A 27698-nucleotide genomic window follows, 5' to 3' on the forward strand; every position below is an offset into this window, starting at 1 on the left:
GGTTGCAGTGAGCTGAGATGGATCGCGCCACTGCACTCTAGCCTGGGTGACACAGCGAGACTCTGTCTTAAAAAAAAAAAATAGTGAGGACTGATGCCTGCTTGCCTGGCTTGGCATAGGCGGATTCAGAGGTAACCTCAGGCCCTGTGGTCCCTGAAGATCAGTGAGTGTGGGGAGGTGGGAGGTGGCGTGGCCTGCAGGCAGCTGTGCCTTGGCCATCTTGTGACTTCCCAGCGTGGGCATGAATATGGAACAAGCACCTTGGCTGAATTCTGGGTTAACCCTCTGTCCCCTGCAGCAACGTGCCCGCAAAGGGTGAGCTAAGGCAGGCTCCTTTTGGCTCCTTGATTGGTCTGAGGTGGTGCTTCCTCCCAGCACTCCACCCCTCAGGAGGCAGGTGGATTAGTCCACTTGCCTCTTTTCCTGGAGCAGGCTGCCAGGAGTTTGGAAAGGAAGCGTTTGGCCATGAGATGTGTTTGCACCCCGGCTCCTGCACACCTTTCTAGGCTGGTAAGGGGAGGCTCCCTCTGAGCAAACTGGGCTGGGATGGACACTGGGGCCTCTCGGGGCATGGGGCTTTGAGGACAGGGGGGACAGCTGGGTGACTGTAGGGGCATGGGGCTTTGGGAGCCGAGGGGGACAGCTGGCTGACCATTGACTCAGTTTCCATGTTCCCAGGGGCCTCTCTAACACTCCCCTCTCCATCTTTCTTCCCTCACTCCTTACAGTTGCTTTCTTTTTCCTTTCTCTTTTTCTCTTTTCTCCCTTTTACTCATTATTTACTTGGCAAATTTGAGCTCTGAAATAGGCCAAGCATGATTCTCTCACCTTCTATGTTCTCCCTTCCAAAGGACTTCTCCGAAAACTGAACATTCATCGTCTCCTTTCTGAACTCTCTGTCCCCTTTTCCACCAGTTCTCTTTCCTCCAGAATGTTCTTCTCTCCTCTCCCAAGAGCTCTGGGTTCAGTAGCACCAGGAAGTGCTAAGGGAGGAAGCAACCTGGGAGGTGCCAGCTGTTTGCCCAAGGTGCGGTTGGCTGTAGCATGGGTCACTGGGCTGGGCTGGGCTGGAGCATGGACTTGGGTGCTTAGCTCTTCTGTGTTCTTGTTATTCCCACACCTTCTGCCTCCTTTCTTCTTCCCATTTCCCACTTCTGGTACCTACCTAACACAGGCAGAAAGGTAACAAGGCATTTGATCAGTTGCTGCGGGTGCTGCTTGGCTGAGATGCTCATTCTTTTTTTTTTTTTTTTTTTTTGAGACAGTCTCACTTTGATGCCCAGGCTGGAGTGCAGTGGCATGATCTCAGCTCACTGCAATCTTCGCCTCCTTGGTTCAAGCGATTCTCCTGCCTCAGCCTCCAGAGTAACTGGGATTAGAGGCATGCGCCGCCACCATGCACGGCTAATTTTTTTGTATTTTTAGTGGGGATGGGGTTTCGTCATGTTGGCCAGGCTGGTCTCGAACTCCTGACCTCAGGTGATCTGCCTGCCTCGGCCTCCCAAAGTGCTAGGATTACAGGTGTGAGCCAACCTGGCCGAGATGCTTGTTCTTTCCAGAACCCAGGGTACCGAAAGGCCAAACTCAGTATGAGGCTGGAGATGCTCTTTGTTTTCGGCTCTGAGCCAGGGTGATCTAGGGAAGGAGGGGTGCTTCACATCGGAAGACAGAATGAGGCTCTTCCACAACCTCATGGTGGGGCCTTGGGAGGGCTGCTTCCTCTTCAGTAGCACTGGCTCTACCTCTGTCAAAGACTCTGAGGGGATCTGGCTATAGAAAGTGAGCTCTAACTTGCCACAGTTCTGCTGGGAAGGGAAGAACAGCCTGAGGGTTCTCTCTACGAGTTCTCCAGATCAGGACCTCCAGAGGCCTGGCCAGCTTAGAGGAGTTTATTGCACTATCGCCTAGCACAGTTACTCCTAATCTGTAGGGTCTGATTTATATTTTTAAAGCTTTTTATTAGAGAATCAAGCATACACAAAAGTAGAGAGACTACTGTAATAACACCAATGTGCCCAAGCTTCAGTGGTTTTGAAGTCTTCTCTTAGTCTTCTTTCAAGTATATTCCTGGTCCTTTCTGCCCTCTGACAATTTTGAAGCAAATCCTAGACAGCTGAATATTTCATCTCTAAAGAAAGGGACTTCTGGCCGGGGCACAGTGGCTCATGCCTGTAGTCCCGGCACTTGGGGAGGTTAAGGCAGGCGGATCATCTGAGGTCAGGAGTTTCAGACCAGCCTGCCCAACATGGCAAAACCCCACCTTGCAGCTTTTTGGCTAAGATCAAATGTAAAGATAGGGACTCTAAGAAAAATACCAAAATGTGATCACACCTAAACAAAATGAACAATTCTTTAATGTAATCAACTGTCCTGTTACTGTTTATATTCCCCAGTATATATATGTATATATATATACTGTTTATATATATATATATATATATATGTTCTTTTAAATTTGGATCCAAATCAGGTCCATTCACTGTGATTGGTTGTTAGAGCATTTAAATCACTCCTAATCTGTAGGTGTTCTCTGTCTCTCTTCTGAAGAAACTGGATTACATGTCTTCTTTTTTTTTTTTTTTTTTTTGAGACAGGGTCTCACTTCGTTGCCCAGGCTGGTCTCAAACTCCTGGCCTCAAGTGATCTGCCTGCCTTGGCCTCTCCAGTAGCTGGGATTACACACACGAGTCACTGCATGCAGCTTGGGTGATCGTCCTATAGAGTTTTTCACATTCTGGATTTGGCTGATTACATCCTCATCGTGTCATTTAACATGTTATGCTGTCCCTGTAGTTCCTGTAAATGTAGTTAGATTTAGGGCTTAATCAAATTCAGGTTCCTTTAATTTACTTATTTGTGGAATGGAGGCAAGAATCCATTCGTGGTATGCACATCTATCAGGAGGCACACGATGTCTGGTTGTCTCTTTTTTTGTGTGATATTGGCAGCCTAGATGATCTTTGCCTAGCTCCATTAATCCATTACAGGCTAATTGCCTATTAACGACTCTCTAATTAGATGTTGCTTCTTTGATCTCACAGTAAGTGATCTTTTGCTTTGGAAAGAGGCCCTTCTCTGGGAGGTGTTGTTGTGGTAGAGGCTCTGGGATGGCAACAGGATGGCCCACTCCCACCTGTTCTGGCTTCTCTGTGGATTGATAAGACACGGGCCCCATAAAAGCCAGGTTGAAGGTCTTGGAAAGAGTCCTTTGCATTGCTTTACAGTCATGTTTTAAGTCTTTGTACTGATGGAGGGAGTCAGAGCCTGAAACATTCCAAATAACTTTTCCAATTAGCTCTGAAATACAATTCAGCCATGTTTAATCAAATTAATGCTCAGACACAAATCTTTCCCGACTATCCCCTATAATCACCCCAGGCTCTTTCTACTATCAGTGACCTAATAATAACTCTATAATAACAGCTTACAGTCTACAAAACACACACACAAGAAGTGGTGCAACACAGAGGGTAAGAGTGGAGCTTTGAGGTCAGCCAGGTTGGCTTTGGATTGTGGCTCCACCACTTTCTAGTTGTTTGGCTTTGGGCAAGCTAGCTAACTTCTCTCCACATTAGTTTCTATCCAACCTTATAAGGTTGTTACGAATATTAAGTGAGATGATATAAACAAAGAGCTCAGCACAGTGCCTGGGATATAGTAGATGTGCAATAAATGTCAGCTATTGTTATTTTGAAATCATCTACTCATAGCAGTCTAGTATCTAGCTGCAAGAGTGTGCAGACACTGCACAGGGACAGAGTAGCAGCAGACAATTGAAAGTTGACTGTGAGGCCGGGCACAGTGGCTCATGCCGGTAATCCCAGCACTTTGGGAGGCCAAGGCTGGCGGATCACCTGAGGTTGGGAGTTTGAGACTAGCCTGACCAACATGGAGAAACTGCATCTCTACTAAAAATACACAATTAGCCAGGCATGGTGGTGCATGCCTGTAATCCCAGCTACTCAGAGGCTGAGGCAGGGAAACCTGAGAGGCAGAGGTTGCAGTGAGCCGAGATGGTGCCATTGCACTCCAGCCTGGGCAACAAGAGCGAAACTCTGTCTAAAAAAAAAAAGAAAGAAAACTGACTGTCGGTTGGATGCAGCGGCTCAGGCCTGTAATCCCAGCACTTTGGGTGGCCGAGGCGGGAGGATCACCTGAGGTCGGGAGTTTGAGACCAGCCTGGCCAACATGGAGAAACCCCGTCTCTACTAAAAATACAAAATTAGCTGGGCGTGGTGGCGCATGCCTGTAATCCCAGCAACTCAGGAGGCTGAGGTAGGAGAATCCCTTGAACTCAGGAGGCAGAGGTTGCGGTGAGCTGAGATCACGCCTCTGCACTCCAGCCTGGGCAACAAGGGCAAAACTCCATCTCAAAAATAAATAAATAAATAAATAAATAAATAAATAAATAAAAGCAGCTTCTTTCCTTTTTATCCCAGCCAGGGTCATCAGAAAGCAGCCAGGGCTCCAGCTCTAATTTTGAGAATAATGAGGTTTTATCCAGAGAAGTCAGGGAACTGGCTTTGAGAAACACAGTGAGTCAGAGGGTACGCCTCAAATGGGAAAGGAAAGCCAGCCATCCCAGCCCTCTGATACCTGCCGTGTCCTTTCCTTAGGAATGGGAGCAAGTGAGGAGAGAGGAGAGAGGATTGGGGTTTGGCTTAGACTTGCTCTTGTATTTTTCCCTTTTGGAGGCCTGGGCTGTCTCTTGCCCTTGAGACAGGCCCCCTGAGGCCTTGGTCTGGAGAGCCAGGTGGCTGTGCCTCCTCCCCAGGAGCTTGTGGTCCCCTGGGGCCTGGCACAGCTGCTCGCCCATCTGCCCATGCAGATCAGAGATGGCAATCTGCAGTTAGACCATTGGACACCACAACGTGCATGGACAGATAAGGAAGCCTGCTTGCAAGATGCCACTCGACGATGGGGCTCCCAGCGCTCTCCTGGGCCTCAGTGGGCCAGAGACTGCAGGCCAAGAGGGGCTCCCAGAAGGGGCCTGTTGGCATCAAGGCTCATTTGCCCTGTGCTAGCTCCTTATTGCTGTCTACTTCCTGTACCTCTCCACATGTGGGGCACTAGAGACACAAGACACCCTCTGTGGGCTGTGAGAGGGAGACAGAAAGGAATGGAGCTGAGGATAAATCAGGAGTGAGGCCTCAGCGCCAGGTGGGTGGGAGAGGTAGGAACGACAAACAAGCAGGAAGCCCTGGTCCTGCTTTCTTGGGCATTAAACGAGGAAGAATGGTGCACAGTGAACAAAATGAAATGCTGTATTTCTGTTTCACTGGGCTGGCGCCTGTTACATCCTTGAGCTGCTTCTTTTGCTGGGAGTTCAGCCTTGTGACTCAAGCATGTGAGCAGAGAGTGGCAGGGTTTCTATCCCAGGAAGAGGAGGAGGGGATGGAGAGAGACTGGGGAGAGACTGAAACCCAAGTAGCTGCTTTGTCCACAATTACCTACTACAGAGGTTGCCGTACTCAGCGTGCTTCTGCCTGGACCACTCCCTGCCTAAGGGTGGAGGCCCCAGGGTTTGGGCAGTGAGCAGATCCTCGCCCTATTTGGATCATATAGGAAGGAGGGAGTTAGTCTAAGGATGATGAAAGGCAGTGAATGCTGAGTGAGGTCAAGTCCTAGTGCTGAGCTCCATACTGGCACACAGAAGGCGCTCATAAAATATATACGGAATGAATGAATGAACCAACCAAGGAGAAGGAAATGGGTTTGATTACGTTTATCCTCTGACTCTTAATTCTCTAGCTTGATCCTTAGCAGTCAGATTCAGGGCTTGGACAGCAAAAATTATTTGCTAGAAATGTGTTGTGAGTGGATGTAAGGCTCGATGATCTATCGCCTGGAGCACTGCTTTGTGAATTAACCAGGCTTTTGGTTCTCTTCTTTCTCTTTTGTCTCCATGCCTCTGTGGTGCTCCCTTGGGTTTGGGAGGTGGCACGGACTGGGGCAGCCACGCAAAGCCTTGTTAGAATGAGAGCCGGGAAGTCTCTGTCTGTCTGTGCTCTCATGGCCCTTTTTGGGTCTGAATATGGGTCTCGATTGTCTCTGTTTCTTTGCCAGTGCTTTGCACATAGTGGGCACTGATAGAACATTTGATGAGCTAAGACGTGACTATGTGTTGTCACAGGCAGGAGGGAGAAGCTTTATTCTCCTGGCTGGATTGGGTCTAAGGGACAGAGGAGCTGAGTATCTACTTGTGCCCTCTGGTCTTCACAAACTGAAGGGCACAGTTGGAGCTGGGCTCTGTTTCAGCTGGCAGAAGGGGGCATGGAACTGGAGCTGCCCTCGGCCGTGGAGAAAGTTGGCCACAGCAGGACTGGACACGTGGAGTGCTCAGAGCCTGCCTCACAAAGCAGCTTAGGAGAAAATTAAGTGGACTCAAGCCAGGGGAAGCGTGGCTCACTGTGCTGGATGCATTAGGGAGAGGGCTAGGCAGGGTGAGGAATGGGGCTTGCTGTGCGCAGAGGGACCCTGCCCCTTTTGTGTTCAGCCCAGTCTATATGTTAATGGCAGCCCAGCGGTGCTTGGCTTTGGCAGCCTGGAAATGGCAGCTACTACTTCTCTCCATGCTGCCCTTCCACTCCTTGTTCACCTGGGCCCTGAGATCTTTGCAGGACTAAGTGACCTTAGGGAAAGGCAGAGTAGAGTCTTGCGCCAAGGCCTCCTGGGTTTGTTCACAGGCTACCCTAAGAAGCCACCAATAAGGAACTTTCTCAGGGCTCAGCGTCCTGAGCACCTTTAGAAGTTTCTAATAGGATTTTGTCTTCCAGATAGGAAGGAAAACCCATCCAGATCTTATAGAGGAACCACAGCCCAGCGAGGCAGGGACTTGCCCACAGTAACATGCGTGCTGAGGGCTCACCAAGCAGGCAGCTGGGCATTCAGGCTCCTAGTCCTGGGACCTGAGCTCTCAATATTTCTGAGCATGAAGATCTCATGTGGTGCCCATTGGTTCTTTGTCAAACCAGATATTTATTTATGTGAGTTCTTTGGTAGGGCAACCAATTTTTCTCAGTGTGCCTGAGACTCTCCCGATTTGAACACTGAAAGTCCTGGGCAAACTGGGACAGTTGACCACCATGTCCCTAGGGATTCTGCCCCTGCCAGCCCTGTAAACCCAGTTTGCATTTCTCTTTATTGCTTTAATTGCGGGAAACATTTCTTCCTGACATTCATTTTCTATGGGCTGAACTTGTAGATAACTGGGAAGTAATGTTGCCTACCCAAGGTGCCCGACACTAGACTTTCCTATCTCTCAGGAGCTCTAAGACAATCAAAATAGTTGCATCTCTCTAAATGCAATCGGGGTAACTGAAGTACAGTGTGGAGGTGGCTCCTGCCTCTCCCTTGCTGAAAGCTCTGATCAAATTCTGTATTCCTGGGAGGCTGAGGCAGGAGAATGGTGTGAACCTGGGAGGCGGAGTTTGCATTGAGCTGAGATCACGCCACTGCACTCCAGCCTGGGCAACAGAGCAAGACTCCGTCTCAAAAAAAAAAAAAAAATTCTGTATTCCTGCATCTCCTCTCTTCTAAGTAACTCAGGCACCATGTGATCTCCAGTCTCCTTTACCCAACACAGTCCCTAAGCCAAAGGACAAAGACACAAACAGGTGACACAATACCCTTTTAATGAATGGAGAAACTGATGCCTATGGAAGGTTTAGTAAGCTGTTGGCCTCAGGTCAGATAAAAACACCAGGATCTGAGTCGACTTCCAATTCAGCACCTTTAGACATAAAGCCTTCAGCTTTTGTGACTTCTGGAATAGTCTCTCCACTTTCACTCATTTCTTCCAAATTGTATCCCTCCCAGATAAGACTTTGACAGAGAAACTTAACCTCAGAGAAAACTGTTTCTAGGCTCTCTTCATTTGGTTCCTTTCCTTGTCTTATTGGTGGTGAGACATTTCTGTCTCAGCAGGAGCTGTCTCTCTAGTGGGGACTGCAAAGTAGCCAGAGCTGGAGTTTCCTATTGCCCAGTCCTGCCCTTCGTATCCTATCCCATAAAGGGCTTATTCATTGAGGCCCCTTTCTTTATCCTATTTATAAATCTTTTCAGCATGTCTTTGTGCGCAGTGACAAACCCTATTCTATCCTCTACTTCAGCCTTTGAGATACTAAAAATTTCCTTCCATCTTCAAAATCCCTTCACAATCCATAGCCCTGACTCTTACCAAGGATGCCTGGCAATCAAAGTCAGAGCAATCAAAGTCAGATTCTGGGACGTGGACCCCAAAGAGGGCCTTGTGTGGCTGAAACACATCCCTACCAGCTGGACTTTTATTGCACCTCATCATAGCTAGGAGTGACTCATGCAGACTCAAGCAGAACCTTGGGGCCCAGGGCAGAAGTGTGACTTCAGGTCTCACTCAGCACTCGTCAGAACACTCATTCAGTATGCTTGTAATTAGAATTGAGTGATCTCATGGATGAACTGTACTGGGCTAACTTGAGGAGCACAGCTCTGGAGTCAGTCTGCCCAGGTCCTTTCCAAGTCCTGCCACTCCATCCTCAAGCAGGATATTTAACCTGATTTTGTCTCAGGTTCCTCATCTTAAAACAGAGGTCATAACAATAACCGTCTCAAAAGGCTGTTGTGAAGATCAAATGAGTTGCATTTAGAATTATGCCTCACACAAGTATGCACTCAATAAATAGCTATTATTATAATACTAGGTAGCTTACACCCTCTGCCATTTACCTCTCTAGTAAGCTGTTTATTCATTTGACAAACACATACTGAGCACCTATTATGCACCAGGAATACAAGTACAACCTTGTTGAAGCTTTCCAGTTACACAAGCAGTTTATAATGCCCTCTAATTTCACATTAGCTTTCTTTCTTCCGAAATGTCCATTTGGCTGTGACAGCAGTTGAGAAGTCATCACTTTGGTCTCGTCTAGCTCTCAGTGATCCTAGTCTGCATGTCGTGGGGCAAAGGCGACTTGCCTTGGGAGTCAGAGGCCCTGAATTTCTATTGATGATTCAGCTGGTAGCCAGCTGGGAGCTATTGGACAGGTTGCTTCATCTTTTCTGAGCCTCAGTGACTCCATCCTACCTTGAGGGGTGCTGCGGGGATAAGATGAGATAACGATGCAAAAGACCTATTAAATGTCAGGTGCCAGGATGCAGCAAAGAGAAGACAGTCCTTGGGAGAGTGCCCCATCTAAGCGCAGAGGCAGGCCTCCCCCAGGCAAGGCTCTGAAGATAATTAACATGAATGCAAGCTCCCGGAGGGCACTGAGTGTCAGGGCCTGGCACAGCGTGCTGTGGCACATAGTAGATACACAGTGAATGCCTGCCACATAGCTGTAGACCCTTAGCAAATGTTTGTCAAATGAATAAATGTGACATGAGTGGCTCTAACCAATGTAAAAGCGGGGAAGGCATTAAGTTCCAAGGAAATGCAAAGCAAAGGGAAGGTCAGGTTTGGGCATGGTCTATCAGGGAGGGCTTCCTGGAAGAGATTATTTAGATTTAGGATGGGAAGACCTTGCATCCATAGAATGATACTCCATGGGACAGGAAGGGGATTTGCAAAATGCGTAGGGCCAGTTAGCTTGGTTGGGGTGGGAAGAGCGGTCCCCAGAATAAAAGGAGTAGGATAGGAGTTTACATGGGCAGTAGCCACAATTGGGTTTTGAGAGAGTAACCACTTGGTTGGGGGAATGTGGAGGAGCATGTGTGAGGAGTGTGATTATGATTGGTGGGGAGTAGACCACAGGAGGCCCATTATCTGCTGCCTGCCCATTAAGGAAAGAATCCCAGTGGCTGATAGCTCTGGATAATAGTGACAGTGGTTGAAGCTATGGGGGCCTGGGACTGCCTGAGACCACCTGCTAAGCAGCCAGCTTCTATTGTCCACTAACGGCACTTTGAAGGTGGCGAAAGCTGGATGGCACCAGTCTGCTGTGCGACCCCACTGGCTTCCCAAGTCACGGCAGGGAGCTGGTGTGGCTCCTTAAGAGTCCTAGGAACTTCTGTTGCGGTGGAAAGCAAGGGCACAGAGAACTTCCAGAAGGATGCTGGGGCAGCTAGGACTAAAGTTATCCAGTTTAAAGCCTTGAGGTGAATAGATCATCATTTCCTCCCCTTAAACAAGAAGTCTGGGCACAAATAGGCGCTCATTGTTAGTGTGTTAAATTGGGTAGCATGAGACTAAAGGGGTGTGTGTAGGGGGGCGGGTTCAGACGGACCTGAGCTCTGCTGCCTGCTGTGTGACATTAAGAAAGCTTCCTAACCTCTCTGGGTACCACTTTTCTCATATATGAAGTCAGAGTAACAAAGACTTTTGCCAGAGAGTTAATTTGAGGACTAGCTAAGGTATAGAGAACAGAGGCTACACAGCACATGGTAAACTGCTCCACAAGTGGTGGTGGTTTATGTTTTTAGTTTCTTCTCAAAATTTTTTAGTCTCCTGCTAAGGGAGAGAAGGCAGAGCATGCCCTGCCAGAGCCCCAGGGGCAGCTCCTGGGCCTGCCTTTCCTGACTCAGCAGTAGGCTGGGCCCACTCGGGCCCGCACTGCCTTAAGTACTGGGGCCAGCAGACTGTGAGCCTGCCCTTTTCTCCTTTCTATTCTGGCAGACACACAGCAGACATTTATTAAATGCTTGTTGAATGAAAGATGCATTTGACATGGTCCTCGTCCTTTCAGCTTCACAGTCTAGCAGGGGAGACACACTTGTAAACAAAGGATGAAGAAAAATAAGATCGGATGCATAGAGTGGTTTGCAAACACAGAGGGAGGAAGACTGCCTGGTGGAAGTAAAAATTGGCTGTAGGGTCAGGTTTAGGTTGAACCTTAAAGTATGGGAAGGGTAGGGTGGAAGGGATGAGGTTCCAGCAGAAGAAACAGCATGCACAGAGGCTAAGATGCAGGAGGAAGCATGGGCGCCGGAACTAGATCAGCAGAGTCAGAGGCTGGAGCACAGAGTGCACTGCAGGGGGGCAGTAGGGGAGGCTGGAAGGTGGGCCAGCTTGTGAATAGCCTCGACAGCCCTACACAGGAGGCTGAATTTAATCCTTTAAAAGTTATAAGCAGACATGGGGCACAATCAATTTGCGTCCTTTCCTCTCCTTGCTCCCATCCTTATGGTCATGTGCAGATCCTCAGGATTCTGAGGATCAGAGAGGCTTGTGGCCTGCCTGAGGGTGCACAGCATGTTAGCTGTGAGGTCAGAATGAGAGTTCAGTGTCTTTGGCTTCCCCTGAGTGGTGCTTTATGTAGTGGACTGTCCTGATGGTGTTGCTTGACTCCTTCTACCATCCTTGTGGGCAGCCATGGCCTCTGGGTAACACTATTCCATATTCTGACCCGAAACAACAGCCTTGTCCATTTAAAGAGCCTAGTGTGATTGAGCCTGGACCTCCCCCTTCACCATCCACCCCCTTCTTTGGCACAAAGGAGAAGCTACAAGATCCCTTGGAAATAGCCTCCTGCTTCATTTCCAGGTGCTGGGCTGCCTGGCATGCACCAGACTTGGCTTCAGAACATGTTTTTCAAAAGAGATCAGGCAGGCTTTGCAGAATGTAATGGCATTATTCTGGGTTTTTTGGGGGAAGGCTAAGAACCCCTTTGTCCCGCTCCCCATTCTACACACACATACTCCAGAGATCGAGCTCCAAGAGTGCCACAGGCCAGCCCAGTGTGCTGTGCATACAGGAGGTCTCCACAGAGCACACGTGGAGGCAGCAGTTGATGTATGAGCAATAGCCATGTGGGGAGAGATAGGGGACCCAGCACTTTCCAGAAAAGAAGAACGAGCTGTGGGGCCCCACATGGGCTCAGCATAAACAGGACTGACAGAAAGTTTCCCTATCTCTTTGCCTCAGGGAAATTCCAGAGAGAAGCCAAGTTGCTAAGTTGTGGTTTCTAGTCGTTTCCCTGAGTCATGCAGGCACCAAACCCACTCAGAGCCCCGTCCTATAGAAGCCACTGCTCCTTCCCACCCACAGTCTCCTGGGGAGCTGAGCTGTGAGTATGGTGAATCCAGATGGAGGGTATGGCTCCTTCCTCAGGGCCCTGCTGGCACCAGCTCCCCACCTGAGAAGCACCCCCCATGCTCACCCCTACCTCGGGGGTTGGGAGTCAAGTGGAGGGGTCTACCCAGTGTACATTGCATGCCGCCATCCTCCTAAATCCACCTCCATCACCCAAGACAGCACCGAGCCTCCATTAAATGGGTGGACATGAAGACATGAAGGGGTGGTGGAGCATAGCATTCCCCCAGGGAAGAGGCAGCTGGTTCTTTGTTCCCTTCCTTGTGGTGGGAAAGGAGAGAATAAGGATGATGGGGCAGCAGTGTCTGAAGTCCTGTGGCTTCCTGGCCCCTTAGTGGCTGAAAGGCCACTCTGCTACTAGTGCTCTCTAGTTATATCCCGGATGGACTCTAGGAGGGCAGCCTGTTCCACTCGTCCCTGTTAGAATTAGACCCGCAGAGGGTGGCGTACCATGATTCCATTGCACTGGCTTGAGATGACCATGAGCTCCTGGTACCCACTCACCCACTCTTCCTCCCTCCCTCCTCATCCCTGCCCGCCCTGTCCCTTTCTCCCTTCTCTCTTTCCTCCCTCTGTATGTCTCCCTTCTGTCCTCCCTTTCCTCCCTTTCTTCCCCAAATATTTATTGAGAAATGTTTATATGCCAGATACCAGGAATGCAAAGATGAGTAAGACACGGCCACTGCCCTCAAGGAACTCAGAATGCTGTGGGGGAGACAGACATGTAAACAAATGACTGCAATGCAGGACAATAGGCATGACTCAGAAATACCTGTGTCTGACTTACAGACAAAGCGTACAGGAGGGAGGGACCACTCCTGTTGGGTGGGGACAGAGGATGTATTGGGACTAGAAGTGCCTACTAGCTCTAAAAGAAGCCCGCCTTAATGGGACCCTCCCTCGCTGACGTTCACACAGTTGTGACAATGGGTAAGTCTCTTAATGTCTCTTGATCTCAATTTCCTCAGTTTTTAAAAAAATAATATATGTTTGAGGCTTACCACAGAATGAAAAGATATGAAAAGTCATGGGTTGAGCCCAGTATGAGGAGATAGTTAGCCAGCTCTCATTTGTAAGGACAGCGAATAGGACACGGAATTTTGGAGGAAACAGTCTATAAGACTGACAGCCTGCTCCTCCTCCTGCTCCCAGTGTTATGAAATGTTCCATAGCACAGGAAAGGACTGTGGGCGCCTCGCGGGGAAAGGAGAGTGATTCCACAGTTACAGCCCACTCCTGTCTTCTTTCTCTTCTTTCCTTCCCACCAGAAGTGTCCACTGAGTTGATGTGGCACAGGGTCAGTTCTAGAGATGAACCGAGTACCTTGTTTTTGGGGGACTTTGCATAGTTATCAAGATGGGAAGGAAGCAAGGGCAGACTGGGAGAGCTAGGGACCACAGGAACTTGGAGATAGAGATTACCTGATTTTTCTGTTCTCCCATTTACTGGACCAGAAACCTTCCCTCTCTGCACTGCGGGCTCACTTACAGAGTGGCCTCTGGCAAGTCAGAGAATATTCTCCTCCTAACATCTCTGGACCACGGAGAAAATGAAACGACATGCTCAGAAAGAACCCGAGTCTTCCAGAATAAGGGGTGTGGGAGAGATGTAATGTCATCTGGTCAGGTTTGTACTGTTCAAATGAAACAAGTACTTAATGCATTACATGTTATGAGCCCTGTTAACCAAGTTTATTATCGCCAGCTATTGTAGTAGAAAGCTCTGGACTTTAGAGTGGGACCCTGGAGTTATTGTTTCCTGAATTCAAGCCACTTGAAAATTAAATTGCTTGGATTTGAGGCGAGTGCCTACGAGGCCACCCTTATGAAGCCACCCCTCTCACAGACAAGGCCAGCTCCTCAGTGGCCAAAACTTCTGAGGGCCTGCCTTCCCCTGCTATGCAAGAAGTTGGCTGCAAAGTGAAACAGATGCTGTAGTCCAGTGGTTCCAAGTCCAGACTTGGGAAGCAGAGTTCAAATCCAGGCCCTGCTACTTCTTAGCTGTGTGGCAACTTCTCTATGGTTCAGTTTCCTCACTTGTACAGCAGGGGTAATAATAGTATCTACCCTGCTGAATTGCATGTGGAGTAAATGAGCCCATTTGAAGCACTCGGCCCTGTGCTCTCGGATCCTCTACCTGCTCTGTCCAGCCACTGTTCCTCCAGTGACCTCTGCCTCCTTCTCTAAAGCCAGGACAGACACCTGTGAAATCTCCTGGGCACTGGGAATTGGACTCCAAGAACAGATTGTCTTTGGAGAGACACTTCTTAGCTTCTCCCACATAGTGACTTTCAGTTTTTTCCCCACCCTACAGAAGGATATTTACCTTGTAAGCAAAGATACTCATGCACGCACGTGTACACACACATGCACTCATGTGTGTACAAGTGTATGAAATAACACTTTTGTATAGCACTTGTGTAAAGTACTTTTCCAAATGCTCCATGGATATGGACTAATACGGTTCTCACAATAACGATATGAGGTGGATATTATCGTCCTCATTTTAAAATGAGGATGTTATCGTCCTCATTTTAAAATGAAGAAATGGAAGCATAGAAAGATTAAGTGGCTGAGTCAGGATTCTCATATTGTGTGTGTATGTTTTAACAAAAGTATCCCAAAATAATACTTATTCTCACCAAGTGCAGTATACACTATGTTCTATTCTGTTCCATTAAATTTTAAAAAAATGCATTTCTCTCATGTGCCAATTTGGATTATGTTTTACTAATTTGAGTTCCCAACCCACTGATGATTCCAAAGCCACAGTTTGAAAGGCACTATCTGTGAGATGGGGTAGTTAGAGGAAAACTTCTGAGGAAAAAGAAATGGCAGACTTCCTACATGTGGCCCGTGTTCAAAGGTGGGTGGAGATCTAGCTGGGAGTATTGGTGGGGCTCTGAGATGGATAAGAAGGTGCCTCCTGTTCCTAGATGTGAGGTTCTAAAGAAAATAGGCCCAGACCCTCAGAGCTGGCTGAGAAGGTGAAGGCTACAGGTGGGGCCGGGCTTGCGTTCCTGGTTGGGCAGATTCTGCTGATAAACTCTCAGAAGAGGCCTGGCTGCTGGAACAACATCGCTGATTGTTATCTTATCTCCTCCCAGACTCAAATCAGGAAAGGCTTTCCAAACTGGAGCCCCTGCCTGGAGCTAGGACCCAGGGCTGCTAGCTGTCCTTGAGGGCCTCTTTAGGCCTGGATTGGTATTCTATCAGCAGTACCCTATGCTTAACTTTTTGGTTTAACTTTTTGAGACATTTTTATATTTACCAAGTTATTTTATGCTCAGAAAAGCTGAATTTGGTGAGCATAGGTTCCATTCCATTCTACAGGTGGGGAAAAGAGGCTGAGAGATGCTCAGTGATTTGGTCCAGGCTGGAGGAGACTGGAAGGTACCTCCAGATGTCCAGTTCCGGTTATTTCAGCTGCAGATGGCACAGTAGCTTATGTGATTAGCCTTGGAGATGTTTAAGGAGTGGATACGAAGAGGCCGCTTTATCTGTCTGGGGTTCATCATTTGGCTTCTCCGTTCTTCAGCCGTAGTTGCCCCTGGTAAAATACCAGTAGGGTGATTGAGTCCCACCCTGGGATATCCTAACGCAGACACCAAAGGAAAGAGGAATGGGCTGACATCTTTATTGATTTCCCTAGTGGGGAATGGGTTCAAATAGGTAAGTTTGATACCTGTATTGAGCTCTCCAGTGGAGAATGGGCTTAAATTCCAGTTGGCCAGATAAAAGTTAAAGACTGGGAGGCCAGAAAAGATGGAAACCGAGGGAAATTGTGACCTTTTAGAAGGACCTCCATCTCTCTGGAATGAGTTAGCCAAGTCACTGTGCCAATGAGTGGGGAGGCAGGGCAAACTCAGCTCCGGAGGCTCTGCCAGCTCTGGGTGGTGCTGAGTGAACCCTACCCCCACATATCCTGCAAAGGCACTGGGAACAAGGGGTTGGGTACCCCTGGACTCACCCTTTGAAAGCATTTCTCCCGTGTCCCTATTCTGAGCGGCCTGCAGCTGTCTTTCCCGGCAGCTGTCTCCCTGAGCCTACTTGGGTTTCTTGTGGGCACAGGGAGTGCTCCAACACCCACTCTCCACATCCTGTATCGAGAAAGTCAGGTTCTTACCCAACCAGAGCCTCTCCTCCCCTTGTCAGTCCCGGTGTTTCTTTTAATAGTTTAAAAAGTTAGAAAAATATTTTTCAGAGCTTTAGTTGCTCCTGAAAAATTCTAGCTTCCTCCCACTGGGAGTGAGCCTTCAAAGATCATTTATCCATTGATCAACGAGAAAATATTTATTGAACGGGAGCCACCTCGCACATTGCATTACATGCATCGTGAGACTCCACAGTCTGGCCCCCAAATACCCGTCCAGCTTCATTTAGTTATGAGGAATAAGCAAGCTCATAAATAGGAAGCATTCCCAGAGTGTCCATAGTAAACACATAGTAAATGTTTATAGAATTATTGTTACTTCCCAACACGAACCTTGACCTAGTCCAGGGACCCCAGTAATCTCCGTCTCCTTAATGTGACTCCCTCTAAAATGCCCAGCTTCCTCCTCTCATGCTGTCCTCTCCATGCTGCGGCCTCCCCTGGGCACCTCCCCGGCTCCCCACTCATGCTGCCCTCATCCCAGGCTGCCTCTCATGGGAGGATGGTTTTGTTGGTTTGCTTTTATCTGTATCCACTCTCTGGATTAGGGCTTCCTTGAAGGTGGGGACCACATCTCTGCTCAGTCTCTAGCACTGTCATGCGCAGGACATTTCTAGGGAATGACTGGCTAACGTATGCCTTCACAGCGCAGGGGGTTTTCTGTGGGCTGGGGGTGTTTAACCGAGGCTTTCTGGAAGAGGTGGCATTTGAGCTCAGCCCTAACATGGAGTCCACCTGCCTTCCCCTGGAAGATTTGGATTTAACAGGCATCTAGGGGAGAGGGAAGGGGAATGACGCTGCCAGAGCAGGAATGCCTAAGGCCTTTCGGGGAAATGTTGCAAAGTTCAGTCAGGTTGAACTAGAAAACTTACACATGGAGCCATAGAATATGACGTTTGAAAGATGAGTGGGGAAGTGCTGCAGTGGGCCTTGGATGCCAAACCGTGGAGGTGGACCCTTATGTAGCAGGCAAGGGAGGGGTAACCACTGAGGATTTCTGAGCAGGAGAGTCACATGATGAAACAGGTATTGAGCCATAGCCAGTGGAGGGGAAATGGGCTTTAATTTTAAAGGCCAAGGACAGAGTCCTAAATGTCCTCATATCACCCATTTCAAGTGATTCTTAGTATCTAACCTAAACCATTCCTGCTGTAATCAAAGTCCAGTTTGTCTCACAGGAACTGGAAAACAGCTGGATAGGGCTGTCATTCTCCCATTTCTGCCAGAGAGAACCCACATATCTTGATGTGGTGCAGGAGTGTGTGCCAGCGTTCCAAGCCAAGCTGGCAGAGCTCTGGGTCACGTGAGGGCACCGAGGCCTGCATTGATACCTCTAGGGGTTGGGTTTGGGGTCACTGAAGCCCCTGTGGAATTAGAAGACCTGGATCTGTCCCTGAGGTACTATTCTCTACTCCCCAATACCAGCATACATGCTGTCCCCGTGAAAAGCTTGTGGGCATCCATACCAGCATCTCTACTGCCCTTGCGCCATTGTGGAGGTAAGAGATGAAGTGGATAAAGGTCTCTGAGGCAGGGAGATAAGGGCCTAGAAGAAAGACAAGCTTGACTCAGGGAAGGGCACAGGGGAAGAAGTTAAGGAGGGTTCTGCTATTTATCACCTCAGCTTGGTTGGGGTACTCATCTGACACCTGAGAGTGAGGTCCGCCAGGAGCTACAGAGGCAGCAGGTGTCTGTCTATTCCCCTCCACTCTCCTTGGTTACACCATCCCCAGGCCAGGGGGAGTAGTGGCCAGTTAGGATCAGTCTTGTCCTTCCAGGATCCTTCTCTGCATTTGCTGTTGGTCCAGTCACTCCATTGTCATCTGCAGGAGTATTGGATGAAATTCCAGAGACTTCAGTCTCTAAAGAAGAAAGCTTTTCTAGAACAGGGAATTTATTTCTCTCCCTGGGCTCGCAGGGGAAGTGGAACATTCCATTTGAAGGGTGAAACAGGAACAGGTGAGCTCCAGTTCAGACAACAGGACTCTGAGACACAAGTTGGGGGAGTGGCTGAGCCACTCACGCTGCCCACCTCTGCCTCTGCCATCTTCTTATCAGTCTGTTTTAGGGCACCTTGCTTCCTGTGCCCTGATCTCAAAATGCTAGGATGGTAGGATATGGCTCTGGGACCCCTAAAGAAGACAGGTAAGAGGACATCCCTCAGAAGACCCCGTCCCTCCCCATTTGGGGACCCTCACTTTCCCACCCACCAGTGCTGCTGTGTCCCACAATTCTGAGGGCACCGTTCACATTGTGCTATATGGGAATAGTACCCCCTGGGGTTGTGCAGAGGCCAGGAAGTCTGTGCCAGCAGATAAGTAGGAGGGCAGAATCAGACAGTTTTCTGTGTTCTAGGCAAACAATAGAGACCTTTCCAGGAAGCTTGGGGGAGGGAGCTGCCTGTAAGAGGATCCCCAGGTGGATGCTTTGTGGGGTGGCTTGAACTGGTTTCTGCATTTGCTGCTTCTTGCTTAATTAGACACCTACATGGTGCTCTCTGCTAATGACCATGTCTCCCAGGGAGATGACAGATAGAAAGGTGGGTAGCTGCAGAACGTCAGGTTAAAATCTCAAAGACAGCCACCTGAGGATGGGGGCATGGAGGTGGAGCATCATATGATTTCCTTGGGCTAATATGGAATATAGACTGTCAAAAAGAGTATTTTCTCCCCAGGGACTGAGAAGAGAAGCAGTAGCCTCAAGGTCGGCTTCTTTCCTCAATAGTAACATCTTGTGTGAGCTCTGAACTCCTGGCTGTGGTTTGTGCTCTTGAGAAACGGAGAGGTCATCCCTATGTTCAGGGAGTCCCCGAGAGGCCAGATGAGCCCAGGAATGTGCATGTTTCTGGAGGTAGGCATCCTGGAGTGGAGGAAAACCGGGTGTTTTTCCAGCACCCTGTAAGTTAGGTTGAAAAGATGAGCCACGTGGGGAGGCCTGACTATTGTGCGAAGTGCATCACTAAGATGGTGAACTCCAACAGGGTGTATTAGTCAGGAACCATCCTGGGATTTGGAGCTGAGCTTTGGAAATGGGCTAAGGGCTGGGCACAGTTGGTCCCACTTGTAATTCCAGTGCTTTGAGAAGCTGAGGTGGGAGGAACACTTGAAGCCAGGAGTTCAAGACTGGCCTGGGCAACGCAAGGAAGGAAGGAAGGAGGGAAGGAGGGAAGGGAGGAAGGGAAGGAGGGAGGGAAAGAATAGAAAAGAAAAGAAAAGAAAGAAAATGGGCTAAGGGCCTGTGCTTTGAGAAGCTGAGGTGGGAGGAACGCTTGAGGCCAGGAGTTCAAGACTGGCATGGGCAACGAAAGGAAGGAAGGAAAGAAGCAAGGAAGGAAGGAAGGGAGGGAGGAGAAAGAAAAGAAAAGGAAAGGAAAGAAAAGGAAAGAAAAGAAAGAAAATGGGCTAAGGGCCTTGATGCAAATGCTTCAGAGCTTCTCAGAGATGCACTAGAGACAAACTGATTTCTGCTGATGACTCGGGAAGTGGCTGCATTTAGGCATTTGTGATTCTTCTGTGCCTGTCCCCAGCACACTCTAGCCCATCTTTGTGGAATTGGGATTGTTGGGATATGAGTAAAGAGGTCCTGTGGTCCTCTCCTGGGTGAGCCAGCCAAATATTTACCAAAGCAGCACTGCCGAGAAAAGGTGCCAGGACCCAGGTGAACGTTGTGTTTGTGCTGCCCAAACAATGCCATGCTTCATGGGGTCCTGAGCACCCCGGCCCTGTAGTAAGGCCTGGAGCCAGACCCAAGCAAGGGCAGGTTGTAGGAAAGCACAGGACTGTGTGCCACTTGTGAGCCAGAAAGGTGTCACTCTGCCGTTGAGTGTTTCTGGGATGCTTTGAATGATTTTGCTCTTGTTTCTTCCATCCCAGGAAGGCCTGAACCCCCCCAGAGGGTGGAATCTGGAGAGCGACAGTAGGATTGCTGTGTGCTGTTTATCTCTCCCATGCTTCTGATGGAAATGATGGAAATAAGCATTTCTGCACATTTCAGGGACAGAGTGAGGCTGGCAGAGATGATTGACTGTCATGGAAGCCTTGGACTGTAGGGAAAAGACTGGGTTTTGAAGCTGAGTAGACCTAACTGAATTTCGGCTGTGTCACTGACTAGTTGTGTGATGCTGGGCGAGTTAGCTAACTCTTCTAACTATGAGTTTCCTGTGCTGTAAAATGGGAATACCACCACCCACCTCCAGAGTTTCTGTGGGAATTCAGTGAAGCATTAGGCATTAGCATTTTGTCACGTAGCACCAACTTAATGCCTATAGTAGGAAGGGTAAGAAATGGGCTGAGACCAGAGGAAACGCTTTTGCACGAGGGATTCAGTTTAGATCTTAGGATGCATTTTCTGAGTTTAAGGATTTTAGGGCCCGCATGGCCATGGGTAATTGTGAAGTTTCCTCCTCTAAAGAAATAAAATGATTCCCTTTAGAGTGTAATCTTAGGGCTTTCATGTTGGGAAGTAGGAAAAGGAATTATATTCAATTTCATTCAATAAACATTTTTGAGCAAAGGTACTTTCAGTTCCAAAGAGTTGATGATTTTGTGTATTTAAAAACCCTTTGAACATCTTGGAAGGAAGAAATATTTGAAAACTGTATTGTATTTGGCAGTTATCATTAGTTTTCTTTGTTACACGCTCAAGAAGCCCTAATCTGCTTAATTCTGGAACTAGAAACAATGAGCAGAAGCAGAATAACTTTTTTTTTTTTTTTTTGAGATAGAGTTTCGCTCTTGTTGCCCAGGCTGGAGTACAATGGCATGATCTTGGCTCCCCACAACCTCTGCCTCCCAGGTTCAAGTGATTCTCCCGCCTCAGCCTCCCGAGTAGCTGGGATTACAGGCATGTGCCACCACACCTGGCTAATTTTGTATTTTTAGTAGAGACGGGGTTTCTCCATGTTGGTCAGGCTGGTCTCAAACTCCTAACTTCAGGTAATCTGCCTGCCTCAGCCTCCCAAAGTGCTGGTATTACAGGCGTGAGCCACCTCGCAGAACTTTCTAACAGCACTCTTCAACAACGGCGCAGGCTACCTTCCAAAGTAGTGAGTGTGCTGTCTCTGCAGGAGTTCAAGCGGTCTGTGGATAATCATCTTTCATAGTGGTTGCAGAGGCCTTTTCCTGCACCGGCTGGGAGGGCAGACTGCTTAATGCTGAGATCCCTCCAAAATGTGGGAGGCTCTCATTCTGGGATCACCAAAATCTCCCAGCTGAGGATAAAGGGTTTCCCTAACTCTAGGCTAATGCACTAGAGATTGGAATCAGGGTGACTTCCTCCCCACACCCGCACCATCACCGGAGGCATTCTTCCTGACTTCCTTCTCCAAAGCAGAGCCTCTTTTCTCTCCCTAAATGTCCTTTACTATGATTTTTTTTCCCAAAGTCTTTGAGCTTTTGTGTACTCTCCCTGCTGCACGTCTCAGAACCAGCTTTTATTGTAGGTGAGTCTTTGCCCTCTGTTCCTAATCATTTCTAGCAGGATGAGAGATTGGCAATCAAGCAACTATTTATTGCATCTCTACTATGTACAAGGCACTGTATAGGAGCTGAGAGGGAAGGCAAGGAATTGCAATAAATAGTCCAATCCTTAAAGAGCTTCAGTCTCTCTTTTGGAAAGACGTTTTTGGCATAAAAAGTCAGTTGAGGGTCAAGGTTGTACGTAAATGACAGTTGAGTGGTAAAGACAGTAGTAGGAATGGGGGAAGGGGAGGGAGTAACAGATGGCCAATAGTAGGCTGAGACACTTTGGTGAACTGGGCCAGTGGATTTCAGATCTGACTGCTGTTGGGATGAGAGACTGAAATAGGAGAGTCAAAGTTGACCTGGCAGTTATAACCCTGTTTAACCAGGAGAATTAACATTGACATTGATAGAAGTAAGAGTGAACTTAGATGGGGAGCCCATTCATAATTGATTTTTGTTTTTTTACTTGCATGCATAGTAGTCAAACAATACAGAAAAGTATTTAGTGAAAGTCTCTCTCTTGATCCATCTCTGATCTACGCCCAGTCCCCTCCTTGGAGATGACCACTGCTACCAGTGTCTGCTACATCCTTCCTGAGAGGCTGTAAGCCAGGGGTCAGCCAACTGTGACCCATGGGCCAAATCCAGCCCGCTACCTAATTTTGTGTGACCCTTAAGCTAAGAATGGTGTCTATATTTGGTGCTGAAAAAAAAAATCAAAAGGAGAATGATGTTTTGTGACACACGAAATTCAAATTTTAGTGTCCGCAAGTACAGTTTTATTGAAACATAGCCACACTCATTCATCTATGCTTTTTTGTTTCTGCTCATTTGTTTACTTATGAGTGGCTGCTTTTGCACTATGATGGTAGCATTGAGTGTAACAGGGACTGTATGGCCTACAAAGCTAAAAATATGTATCTAACACTTTACATAAAAAGTTTGCTGACTCCTGCTCTAGGCAAATATAATAATATTGGTAGTTGTTAACATAAATTATTTCTTAGTCCAAGAAGCATCATACTAAATTGATACTATCTTCATTTACCGTATCTTGGACAGTTCCTTCTCAATACAGTCATGCATTACTTAATGTTGGGGCTACATTCTGAGAAGTGCATTTTTAGGTGAGTTTGTTGTCATGCGAACATGACAGTGTACGTACACAAGCCCAGGTGGTATAGCCTACTACACACGTAGGCTTTATGGTGTAGCCTATTGCTTAAACCTGTACCACATGCTACTGTACTGAATACTGTAGGCACCTGTAACACAGTGGTATGTGTATACCTAAATATAGAAAAAGTACAGGAAAAATGCAATGTTATAATCCTATGGGAACACTTTTGTATATGTGGTCCATCATTGACCAAAACGACCTTATGTGGTGTGTGATTGCACAATGATATATTAGTCAGTGGGTGGTCAATCTTAATTTGATTGTAGCATGCTGAGTTTAAGGTTCAGTCTGGTTACCCTCAGGAAAATGCTCAGTAGGTGGTTGGGCTCATGGGACTGAAGCTTGGAGCCTGGAAGTTGAGATGCGAGGGAGATCTGCAGGGAGTCTTCAGTGTGAATCTGTCTGTGACATCAGCCTGCACGTCAAAGATTTCCCTTAACAGAAATTAAGCATTCCATGCTGAGCACTGTACAAAGTAAACTATGGATGTTAATAGAGTGACAGAAAGACAATGAATGAGAAACATGAAACCAGCCCCTGGAGGAACAGTAAATACTACAGGCAATTTAGAATTACCTTCTTGAGGCCGGGCGTGGTGGCTCATGCCTGTAATCCTAGCACTTTGAGAGGCCGAGGTGGGCGGATCATGAGGTCAGGAGATCAAGACCATCCTGGCTAACACAGTGAAACCCCGTCTCTACTAAAAATACAAAAAAATCAGCCGGGCGTGGTGGCGGGCGCCTGTAGTCCCAGCTACTCGGGAGGCTGAGGCAGGAGAATGGCGTGAACCCGGGAGGCAGAGCTTGCAGTGAGCCAAGATTGCGCCACTGCACTCCAGCCTGGGCGACAGAGTGAGACTCTGTCTCAAAAAAAAAAAAAAAAAAAAAAAAGAAAAAAAAAGAATTACCTTCTTGAGTCAGCTGGCGACTGGAGGTAATGTGGAGAGGTGAGCAGAGTGGGAAGAGCAATGGGCATTTACTGAGTGCCTACCATGTGCCCATGTATACATGTTACCTTATTTACTGTGACTCAGGTGGGATCCTTAGCCTCATTTTACAGATGAGGAAATTGAAGCTCAAAGAGGCTAAGTGATTTTTTTTTCTTGCAATCAGTGATCCAAGTGAGTATCTAGTTGTATTAAAGCATGGTTCCAACTGACATTGATTGATTGATTGATTGATTGACAGGGTCTCGTTCTGTCACCCAGGTTGGAGTGCAGTGGCATGATCATAGGATCATAGCTCACTGCAGCCTCGAACCTCTGGCCTCAAGCAATCCTCCTAAAGTGTTGAGATTATAGGCATGAGCCACCGCCCGGCCCATCTGACTTTTAAGCCTCTTATTTTCCTTCTACCGTCCAAGATGCTGAATCGGGCTGGGAGTCACTCCCTGGCTTTGCCAAGCCATGTCATCATCCTGGCCTTAGCTCTCTCATCTGCAAAATGAGGCATTTATTACAATTGCTACAGTCCCTTCCTAGTCTCACCTGGCCTAATTCTATTATGGGTGGAAACACAAAGGAAAGGGGAGCTCCATAAGAAGGATATGCAGAAAATTGGGAGAGGTGAGGAAGACAAATTTAGCAATTTATATATGTCAGACCCAGTTATCTAGAATTGGATCCTTAGGAGAATATTCCCTAATATGGAGGAATAGTCTCAAAATCTCTGCTCTTAAGCTGCAGACTTGCCTGTTGCCCTTATTGCCTCGATCCTGAGTGCCACTTAAGCACCTGGACTTGAACTGCTGGAGGAGCTGGGGCTGGGAGAGACAGTGGAGAGCGCCTGGCAGGGCTGTCTCCCAGTGCCTGCACCTCCGGGCTCAGCTCTGCTGGGCTAGCTCAGCTTAGGGTTTCAGGAGGAGCTGCAGCTAGAGGGGGCTGTCTGATGTTTCCAAGGAGCAGGCAGGGTGGGGAGTGAGGGGAATGCGAGGGCGGGTAAGCCATCAGACCCGAGGAACTGGGGGTGTGAGTGTGTTTATATAGGACTCGGCCAACCTGCAGTTTCAGATTTCAGAGCCAGCTTTATTGGGAGACGTTCCTTAGGTTTTCAGTTAGCGCTGGAGCAAGGAGAGAGCTGACACCAGAGTCTTCCTGGAAGGCTGGGGGAATTCTGGAATCCTGGGCTCTCTCCCTGTCTCCTTCTCATGGGCGCTGCATGCGCCACCCTTGGCAGTTTTCTCCGATCAGAAGTATTGCTTCATTCCTTCTCAGTCGGCAGTCTGCGTCTCCCAGCTGGGTCCTGACATCCAGCATGGAAGGTAAAATCTAGGGTCCTGGGGATCTCCGCTAGGAAGAACTGGGGCCAGCCAAACTTTCAGTGGAGAGGACCCAGGAGAAAAACTCACATGTTGGGCAAAGAGCAGTATTTCACAGTAAGGCAGATACGAATGAGTGTATGTGTGTGAGTGAATGTGTGTGAGTGTGTGTGTGGTACAGGTACTTCTGTTAATAGTTGGGAAGCAAATCTTTTACCTCTTCTTCCTTTCATTTACCCCTTCTTTCTCTCCTAGCAAATAAGAATATTGCATAAATGTTCATCTTCCTCGGGGTCTCTCATTACAAAGTTAAAGAAAGTGTCTAATTTCTAGAAGGTGACTATTTCCTCCCTTGGGGGTAGGGGGCTGCAGAGGGAATTTAGAGACATAAGTACAGACCCATGTGTATCCAGAGGACTGATGCCCCTAGGGTAAGCCCTGGATTTTGTAGGTGCTTGGAACACTTGTTTTTTTAAATTTTAGATGGTGGGGGATGGTGTACATGTACAGGTTCATTACGTGGATATATTGCATAATGCTGTGGTTTGGGCTTCTGTTGAACCAGTCACCCAAATAGTGAACATAGTACCCAATAGGTTTCTCCCACATTTTGGAGTCCCCGGTATCTATCTACTGTTGTTATCTTTATGTCCTGGAACATTTCTGATAAAGCTACCTGTAAAGCTGTCTGTTGGGAAGGTAAAATCCCTATGCATTCCAGCATGGTCTCCATGTGAAATTAGCTTAAATCAACCCAAGGGATCAAAGCTATGAGGGGCTAGTGGCAGGAGCACTTTCTTCTCAGTGCCCCAGAATTGGGCAGGATGGAGGCTAAAGCCTTGGAAGAGGGGTAAGAGGAATTGGCATTTTGCCTGAAGGCAGAAATTTGGGCGAGACAGGTGATTGGTGGATGGTGGGTAAGGCCGGCTGAATGTGGCCCCATCTTCCTATGGTTTGTGTGGCGTTTCTTGGTGGCAAGGAGCAGAGATCAGAGAACTGCCTCACACAGGGGCTGGTGGGTGGGCAGCCTCGCCTGGCTGCCATTTGAGCAGTCACTGGTCCTGTGGGCAGCACATGCTGTGAGGCAGGATCTTGCAGGAATGGTGGGTGGCCCAGGCTCAATGGGACAGAGCCAGAGGCTGGAGGTGGTTTTTGAAAAGCAGATTTGGGGTGGTGAGATATACATTGGAGGAGGAATGTGGTGGAGAAAGCTAGAGAAAGAATATGGGGTGGATGGAAAGGAACAAAAAGAGGGACTGGGGAGTCCTAAACTCTGACACATTCCAAAGCTGCAGCCAGGCAAGGGATCTCAACCCTCAATGTAGATATAATCCAGAATAGGTGAGAAAACCACCATTTGCCTACTGACTTCTGAATATAATGGGAGAAATTTATGAGAGGTGATGCGGGCTGGGCAAAGTGCAACAAAAATACATTTTAAGCCTAAGAAATCATACAGTACAGTGGAATTTAGAAGGCAATCACACAGCCATTTATTAGGCAATATAATTAATAGGTTGTACAGTCTGGTTATTTTTGAAACTATGGGCATTAAACATTTTTTTGTTTATGTCACCACCTACTTCCAAATAGAATTCATAGCATCTTTATGTATTTGGTAGATGCTGCTGTGCATAATTTTGGCCAAAAGAGAGTCATAATTTCTTCCTTTTGTTCACTTGTACAGTGCTTTGCAGCTCAGACCAAGTGCACTTTCATATCCACACTCCCATTCTAGCTCAATTTAGCAAGTGTTTACTGATCCCTCTTCTTCCCTAAGCAGTGTGCTAGATTTTGAGTATACAGAGATGGAAAAGAACTGGATCTGCCTTCAAGGATCTCTCAGTCTACCTGCAATCCTGTAGGGAAGACGGGAAAAATATTCCTACAATATAGATGAGGAAACTGGAGCCAAAAGATGCTGCTATGGTTAGTCAGCAGGAGGGATGGATTAGAATCCAACTCCTAATCCAGCGTGCCGCAGTACTGCATGCACCTCCTCCCTCTACCCCACTGCCTAGCAATGCACGCACTTTCCTTTACCTGTTCATCCCCCATACTTTCTGCATCAGAGTAATGAGAAAGAAGCAGTGATAGGGAAGGCAGAGTGGAAAACCGCTCCCTGGTATGGAACCAGTCCTCTCTGGGCCCCCTCATCGTGCAATTGAAATGGCATCACTGGGTCTATGTCTATGTTACATTGCCAATTTGATGCTCTCTGCCACGCACCAGAGGCATACTTTTTTTCCTCAGGTAATTCTTGACTTGGAGTAGATTGCCTTGTTCTCTATTCTCCCTGAATTATTTGAACAGGCAAGGATATGGTAAAATTCAGGGGCTCACAGAAATTTAAGAGGTTTCAGTAGGGTGGTAGATGCTCACTGGACACCTGCTTTATAAAATAACAACCAATGTTTGTTCAGTGCCTTGTAATTGACAGAGTGCCTTTAATATAAGTAAAGAATAGTATGTGTATTAATTTCCCCCTCCCTTCCATATCTGCCCTACTCAGGTTTTCTAGAAGGTCTGAATCTCAAAAGCGTAGGATCTTTCTCTTAATTTTTAGGCTCAAGCTAAAAGGGACACGGAGCTGTCTTCTGGCCCAGTGATTCCCAAGTTTTGGTCTGTGAAAAAGTTTTCA

At 47.8% G+C, this 27698-nt stretch overlaps 1 protein-coding gene across 5 annotated transcripts in view; it reads left to right on the forward strand.

The window, feature by feature from the left end:
- The window catches only part of PLEKHA6 (pleckstrin homology domain containing A6), a 139825-nt gene that overhangs the window by 26330 nt on the left and 85797 nt on the right, over window positions 1–27698 (forward strand). The window contains exon 1 of one of the 5 annotated variants that reach the window (XM_030813175.1): window positions 24693–25060. The exons of the other annotated variants lie outside the window; for them this stretch is intronic. The gene's annotated coding sequence lies outside the window, so the exon portion shown is untranslated. Of the gene's footprint in view, window positions 1–24692; window positions 25061–27698 lie in introns of those variants that run through there. 5 annotated transcript variants of the gene reach the window in all.

Source organism: Nomascus leucogenys, chromosome 5, assembly GCF_006542625.1.
Source record: "Nomascus leucogenys isolate Asia chromosome 5, Asia_NLE_v1, whole genome shotgun sequence".
NCBI lineage: Eukaryota > Metazoa > Chordata > Mammalia > Primates > Hylobatidae > Nomascus > Nomascus leucogenys.